Raw genomic sequence first — 7,731 nt, forward strand, 5'->3', positions numbered from 1 at the left:
ATAACCTCAGGTATGCAGATGACTCTAACCTTGTTTCAGAAAGGGAAGAGTAACTAAAGAGTCTCTTGATGAAGGTGAAAGAGGAGAATGAAAAAGCTGACTTAAAACTCAACATTCAAAAAGTGAAGATCATGGTTTATGGTCCCATCACTCCATGGCAAATAGATGGTGAAACAATGGAAACAGTGACAGGCTTTATTTTCCTGGGCTTCAAAATCACTGTAGATGGTGATTGTATCCATGAAATTAAAAGATGCTTGTCCTTGGAAGAACAGCTATGATAAACCTAAACAGTATATTAAAAAGCAGAGATATCACTTTGCCAATAAAAGTCTGTATAGTCAAAGCTATAGTTTTTCAAGTTGTCGTGTATGGATGTGGCAACTGGACCATAAAGAAGGTTGAGTGCCAAAGAATTGATGCTTTTGAACTGTGGTGTTGGAGAAGACTCTTGAGAGTCCCTTGGACAGCAAGGATATTAAATTTGTCTATCTTAAAGGAAATCAGTCCTGAATATTCTTTGGAAGGACTGATGCTAAAGCTAAAGCTCTAATGCTTAAGTCACAGTTTTCGAAAGCAAACTCATTATAAAAGATCTGGATGCTGGGGAAGATTGAAGGCAAGCGGGGAATGGGACAACAGAGGATGAGATGGTTGGATGGCATCACCAACTCAATGGACATGAGTTAGAGCAAGCTCCAGGAGATGGTGAAGGACAGTGAAGCCTTGCATGCTGCAGTCCATGAGGTCTCAAGAGTTGGACATGACTGAGCAACTAAACAACAACAATGAAGGGTAGATTTGTGGCCTAGAATGTGATCTATTCTGGAGAATGTTCCATGTGTGCTTGAGAAAAATTGAAATTCATTATTTTTTGAAATGCCCAGAGATTTCAATTATGCCCAGGTCTAACTGGTTCAATATATTAAAACTTGTGTTTCATTGTTAATTTTCTGTCTGTATGATCTGTCCATTAATGTGAATGGTGTATTAAATAAAGCCCCCACTATTATTGTATTACTGCCATTTTCCCTTTAATATTTGTTAGCATTTGCCCTACATACCTAGGTGCTCCTATGTTGGGTACATATATGTTTATAATAGCTGTATCTTCTTGATTGATGTCTGGATTATTTTGTGTTTTTTCTTTATCTCTTATAATGGTGTTTATTTTAAAGTCTATTTTATCTGATGAATACTGATACTCCAACTTTCTTTTGGTCTCCACTTGCATGAAATATCTTTTGCTAGTCATATTTTTAGGCTGTATGTGTCCCTAAGTTTGAGGTAGGTTGCTTGTAGACAGCATATATAGGAGCTTAGTTTTTGTATCCATTCACCCATTTTTTGTCTTATAGTTGGTGTGTTTATAGTTTAACCCATTTGTATTTAAAGTGATTATTGATATGTATAATCCTGTTACCATTTAGTTTATTGTTTTGGATTCTTTTTATAAAACTTTTCTGTGTTTCCTGTCTAGAGAAGATCCTTTAGCATTTGTTGAAGAGCTGTTTTGGTAGTGCTTAATTCTCTTAGGTTTTGCTTGTCTATAAAGCTTTGGGTTTCTCCTTTGACTCTGAATGAGATCCTTGCTGGGTAGAGTAATCTTGGTTGTTGGTTTTTCCCTTTCTTCACTTTTAGTGTATCTTGCCATTCCCTTCTGGGGAAGGCAATGGCACCCCACTCCAGTACTCTTGCCTGGAGGAGCCTGGTAGGCTCCAGTCCATAGGGTCGCTAAGAGTTAGACATGACTGAGTGACCTCACTTTCACTTTTCACTTTCATGCATTGGAGAAGGAAATGGCAACCCACTCCAGTATTCTTGCCTGGAGAATCCCAGAGACAGAGGAGCCTAGTGGGCTGCCGTCTATGGGATCACACAGAGTCAGACACGACTGAAGTGACGTAGCAGCAGCAGCAGCCATTCCCTTCTGGCCTGCAAGGTTTCTGTTGAAAGATCAGCTGTTTTCCCTATGGGGATCCCTATATATGTTATTTGTTACTATTCCCTTGCTGATTTTAATATTTGTTCTTTGTGTTTAATTTTTGCTATTTTGATTAATATGTGTTTTGGCATGTTTCTCCTTGGGTTTATCCTATATGGGATTCTCTGGGCTTCTTGGACTTAGGCAGCTGTTTCCATCCCCATTTTAGGGAAATTTTTGACTATTATCTTCTCAAATATATTCTTATGCCTTTTCTTTTTGTCTTCTTCTTCTGGAATGCCTACAATTCGAATATTGGGGTGCTTAACATTGTCCCAGAAGTCTCTAAGGCTGTCCTCTTTTATTTTTATTCTTTTCTCCACTCTGCTTCATTTATTTCCACCATTTTATCTTCCAGCTCACTTATCCTTTTTCTGTCTCAGTTCCTCTACTGTTGGTTCCCTCAAGAGTGTTTTTAATCTCAGTTATTGCATTGTTCATTACTGATTGACTATTCTTTATTTTTTCTGGATCCTTTTTAAACATTTCTTGCATCTTCTCAATCCATGATTCTAGTTCATTTATTTTTCTCTCCTTTTGTTTTCAAGATTTTAGATCATGTCTACTCTCATTGCTCTGAATACTGTTTTCAGGTAGACTCCCTATCTCCTCTTTTGTTTGGTTTGGGGGGCTTTATCATGTTCCTTCACATGCTGGGTATTTCTCTACCTTTTCATTTTGTTTAGTTTTCTATGCTTAGAGTCTCCTTTCTGCAGGCTAGAAGCTTGTAGTTCCTCTTAATTGTAGAGTCTGTTCCCTGTGTTTAGCGTTTGACCAGTGGCTTGTTAAGGGGAACTTGTTTCTGTGTTCTGGTGGATGGAGCTGGATCTCATCTCTTTGCAGGGAAGTGTAGAGTCCAGTAGAGAGTTTTGGAGTGTCTCTGGGTTTGCTGTGGTTTTGGGAATCCTTTCTTTTAATGTCCAGGGTTGTGTTTCTCTTTTTACTGGAGGATTAGCATGGGGTGTCTTGCACTGGAGCTTGCTGGCTCTTGGATGGTGTTTGGTCTCAGTGTAGGCATGGAGGATTTTGGATTGGCTCTTGTATATGTTAATATTCCCTGGGTCAGGAGTTCTGTAATTATATGAAGTTCTGGAGTTGAGCTTCCTGTACCTGAGTTTCAGTTCAAACCACTTACAGTTCCATCAAGACTTCTCCATCCACACAACACAGAAGACAAAACCCCTAGGTTAATGGTGAAATAACTCTTCATAGCCAGGAATGCCTAAAAAGATTCATACAGTTATATAGAGATGAGAAGAAGGAGGAAGGGGATAGAGGTGACCAGGAGGAGAAAAGGGAGAGTCAAAAGTGAAGACAACAATCAAGCCAGTAATCAAATCCCTAAGTAAAAAAAGATAATAAAAATTAAACTCTTAAAGATACAAAATTAATAACAGAAGATAACAAAGCAAAAATTAAAAACCTACAATGAAAATTAGACTCTCAGAAGTACAATATCAAAGAACTTTGACACAAAAATAAATAAATATATATATATATATGAAATTTACTTAAAAATAGTAAGAAAGATAAAAGTAGGCTATAAAAATAAAAGTTAAAGGAGTAATAGAAAACCATATTAGAACAATATGAGGGAAAAAAGAAAAAGTGGTGGTGAAAAAGGGGAAAAAAGCAAAGAGAAAAAATGGAATAAAAATTAAAGAAATTAAAAACAATAAAATTAAAAAATAATGATAATGAAATATATATACCTAGGAAAATCTCTGGAGCTGTTGTGGGCAGTGTGGGGTCAGTTCAGTGTCAGATATGTTCTTGTTCTGGCATGTACTTGTTCTCAGTGTCTACAGTTGCTCCTCAAATGCACAGTCTCAGCTCAACTGAAGGATTTTAATCTGTTGCACCTGCTGCTTCTGGGGCCATTCCCCCTCCTCTTTTTCGGTTGGGTTGTCCTCTGCTTGCAAGTCTCCAGTTTCTGATCTCTGCCCTGATACCAAAGGGGGTTGGGGGAATGATCACTTACTTGAGCTCACTTTCTCAGGTGTGCTGTGGAGAAGGAGAGAAACTGCAAACAAACACCTCTGGCATGTGTAGGAAGTGCCTGAAGTGGATGGAACACACAGGAGTGGCCACAGCCCAAGGCAGCATGAACCTCCCAGGTCCAAGCCCCTCAGGCTCCCAGGTATGCTAAAAGGGCACAGGTGGGCTGTGCATCTCCTCAAGGTCTCAGTCTGTGACACTCTCAGTAGATATGAACTGTCAAAGATCCCAATAAGACGTGGTTACAACTGGCGGCCTGCTCACAGTTTGGCGGGACATACAGTCTCTAGGGCTGAGTTTGTAGCAGCTCCTTGCCTTCCACCCCTGGCTGTTGCACGTCTGCCTCTCTGCCTCCAGGGAGGGCTGTAAATGGCAGCAGACTCACTCTCCTTTGGTATTTGCTAGGACATGACCCTTTGTTCTGTAAGTGTGCCAGGGGTCAGAGTGCTGTGTGAGAGCCTTCCCAGGGGGAAGGTCCTTTGCTCTTGTTTCTCTAGCATCCCCATAGCTTGGGTTTCTCCCATTCTGCCTGTGATATGTTGTATTAGTCCCCTCAGAGTGTCCTCATGGCTTTCAACCCAGTCCTCTCCATAAGGACCACCAATGCAGCCATCACCTGGGCACTCAGCCACCACTTGATGTGGGTTGCACGAGCATGTGAGCTGAATTTGTTTGCAAAACAGAAATAGACTCACAGACACAGAGGGGGGTAAAAATTATGGTTGCCATGAGGGAAACATGGGAAGAGATAGTTAGGGAGTTAGGGATGGGCAGGTACACACTGCTATATTTAAAATAGATAATTAACAAGATCCTACTGAATAGCACAAGGAATTCTGTTCAATGTTATTTGGTAGCCTGATTGGGAGGGCAGTTTGGGAGAGAATGGATACGTATATATGTATGGTGGAGGCCCTTTGTTGTCCACCTGAAACTATCACAACACTGTTAACTATATATATCCCAATATAAAACAAAAAGTTTAAAAACAAAATATTTAGGTATTTACCCAGCATTCAAATGGATACCTGTTGATACTGGCTATGTGATATTCAGGGAACAAGCATAGGCTGAACATTAAAATTTCTAGAGCTTTCCTATTTAAAATAGCAATGAAAACCAAGGCACTAGAGGAGGCTGCTAAATAAGTGAGAAAAAACAGAGCAAAGACTAAAGATATTAGTTAACTTTGCAAGGGTTACTAGGAAAAGTAGCCAGCCTGTGAAGTAGCAGGAGAATCAAGATAGGGTTGCTATTTGAAAGGTAAATGAATGAAGAGTTTCTAGAATATCTTCAAATGTTACTCTGAAATGCTTCTATAGGTTAAAAAAGCTACTGGGGATTAAACATTTAATTTGACAAATCACTGGTTAAATTAACAGGAACTGTTTGGTAGGGAGCTAGAGACAAAAGGGTGATTGGAGTTGGTTCAAGATAGAATAAAGTACGTTTGGAGATCTCAAAGACAGGCAATGTTTTTAGAGGAGCTATAGGCAATTAGGATCAAGAGGATTCTTTTTAATAAAAGATATTATAATGCATTTTTATAGATAGAGTGATGATGATTGGGCTTCCCAGGCAGTGCTACTGATAAGGAATATGCCTACTAAGGCAGAAGTGTAAGATATGAAGGTTCAATCCCTGGGTTAGGAGGATTCCCTGGAGGAGGGTATGGAACCCCACTCCATTATTCTTGCCTGGAAAATTCCATAGGCAGAGGAGTCTGGCAGGCTTTAGTCCATGAGGCCACAAAGAGTCAGACATGACTGAGAAATTCAGCACACATAGGTAATGATATGATTAAGTGGGAAAATCAATGATATAAGAAAGCAATGGCACTATTGTTAAACAATATACTTCAGTAGGTAAGAGTGAGAAAATAGAATGAAAAAAGTGATGGCTTAGCATTAGATAGAATTATAGAAGTAAAGGCCAAGTATAGAATACTAGGTAATTGTAAGTCAGTAGATCTTCATTCTTTGGGGTGAAATTATTTGGGAGATTTGGCCCAAAGAGAAGGAAATGTTGTTCTAGCATACCACTTTTCCAGATAGATTGTAATGTGTATATAGCCAAAAATAATGCAAATATTTTTCATTGGTTCTTTACCATTAAGTTATTAATATCATATGGACAAAGCTCAGAAGATTTGGTTGTGGATGTTGAAGAAAATGAAAATATTAAGAAGTTGATAATATTAAATAAAAATCTGGGTTAAAGATACTGGTATGACTGGAGGTGAGAAAAGATGTAGGAAATTGTATGAGGGCAACTATCTTCAATTTACGTAGAAGAGAACGAAGTGGTACTGATGAAAGTGGAAATGAGGGTTAATATATAATTTAATATAAAATGAATTAAAAGAACTGAAGTTATGGTATCATCACATATTCGGTAGAATAGACAATGAATGGGGAGGTGTGAGTGAGCAGCATCTCAGTTTTCATGAGGAAATCTACATCATTTTTTGTATTTGATTTATAAGAAAACAGATGATAAAACAGATAAACAAAAATTCTCATGTTATAGAGAATTCTGAAGATTATCACTAGGAAATAACAAAACACATAATCTAAGAAAGTGACATATAGGATACAGATATAAGACGGGGAGAGATGAGAGATGTACTGGAGAATATAGTTGTTATTTAACCCTATACTACTGGGATAGTTGCCTTAGGTATTCTTTAATTTGATAAAACATTTTAAAATGATAATTTATCCACACTTAAATATGGTATAGCCATAAAAAATGAGATAGTTCTTAATGAACTGACTTTTTTAAGGTTTTTTCATACACTGTCAAATTTTTAAAAAACAATTATTAATAATATGGAAAGGAAGTTATGGGTAAATATATGTTTGTCAGTTATCTATTACTGAGTAACAAACTACCCCAAAACTCAGTGGCTTAAAACAATAAGCACTGACTATTATTCAAGAGTTGACCAGTTAACTGGGTGTTTCCTATCTCTGGGATTATTCATGTGTCTGAAATCATTTGCACATAGTGCAAGCATGTCTACTGACACTGGTGGGACCACTTATATTTTTGGAAAGCATATGATTTTGGAAAGTTTAAAGTTGGTCTAACATGACCTTGGCTGAGACAAGTGTGTTCTCTGCCACATCATGTTTCTTATTCTCTACTAATCTAGGCCAGATTTATTCAAATGGAGGTTCAGGTATCCAAGATGGAGAAGTGCACAATGCTTCTGAAGACCTGGGCTCAGAATCGCACAGTGTCCCTCTGCTACATCATGCTGGCCAAAACCAAGTTACAAGGCCAGTCTGGAGTCAGAGCAAAAGACATGGATACAAAGAAGCCAATGATTGCAGCTATCAATAAAATTGGTATTGTATTATGTGTTTTTTAAAATTATAGAAAATATTCACAAAGATGCAAACTGAACATATTATTATGCTATATGTTTATAGTATTATATATTTGTAGCATGAAATTAAGAAAGTTGTATCTACTGCATTTCACAATATTTTTATTGCTTAATTTTCAAATAAACATCTATCAATTATTCTAAGAAATTTTAAAGGGTCCTTTGTGTATTTAGTAAATAAAAATATACACACGAATCTCATGGATAAACAATAACTAGAACTGACAAATAGCAGATGAGGAGAGAAGTAAAGAGATTCTTTATCTGAAGTTTTAAAACTGTTTGGCAGTTCAGTCAGTTTCTTGCCCCCCCCCCCCTTCCCCCACAAAGTCTTCCAAGTTCATACTTCACTTCT

General features: G+C 37.7%; 1 long non-coding RNA gene across 1 annotated transcript; it reads left to right on the forward strand.

Moving 5' to 3' along the window:
- Positions 1-2,962: 2,962 nt before the first annotated feature.
- Positions 2,963-7,524, forward strand: LOC147357262 (uncharacterized). Its single transcript, XR_015141417.1, has 2 exons — positions 2,963-4,124; positions 7,140-7,524. It is a non-coding gene; the product is annotated as an uncharacterized LOC147357262 (long non-coding RNA).
- Positions 7,525-7,731: the final 207 nt, after the last annotated feature.

Source organism: Bos grunniens, chromosome 15, assembly GCF_055505025.1.
Source record: "Bos grunniens cultivar Pamir isolate PY7600 chromosome 15, Bosgru_T2T1.0, whole genome shotgun sequence".
Lineage (NCBI taxonomy): Eukaryota > Metazoa > Chordata > Mammalia > Artiodactyla > Bovidae > Bos > Bos grunniens.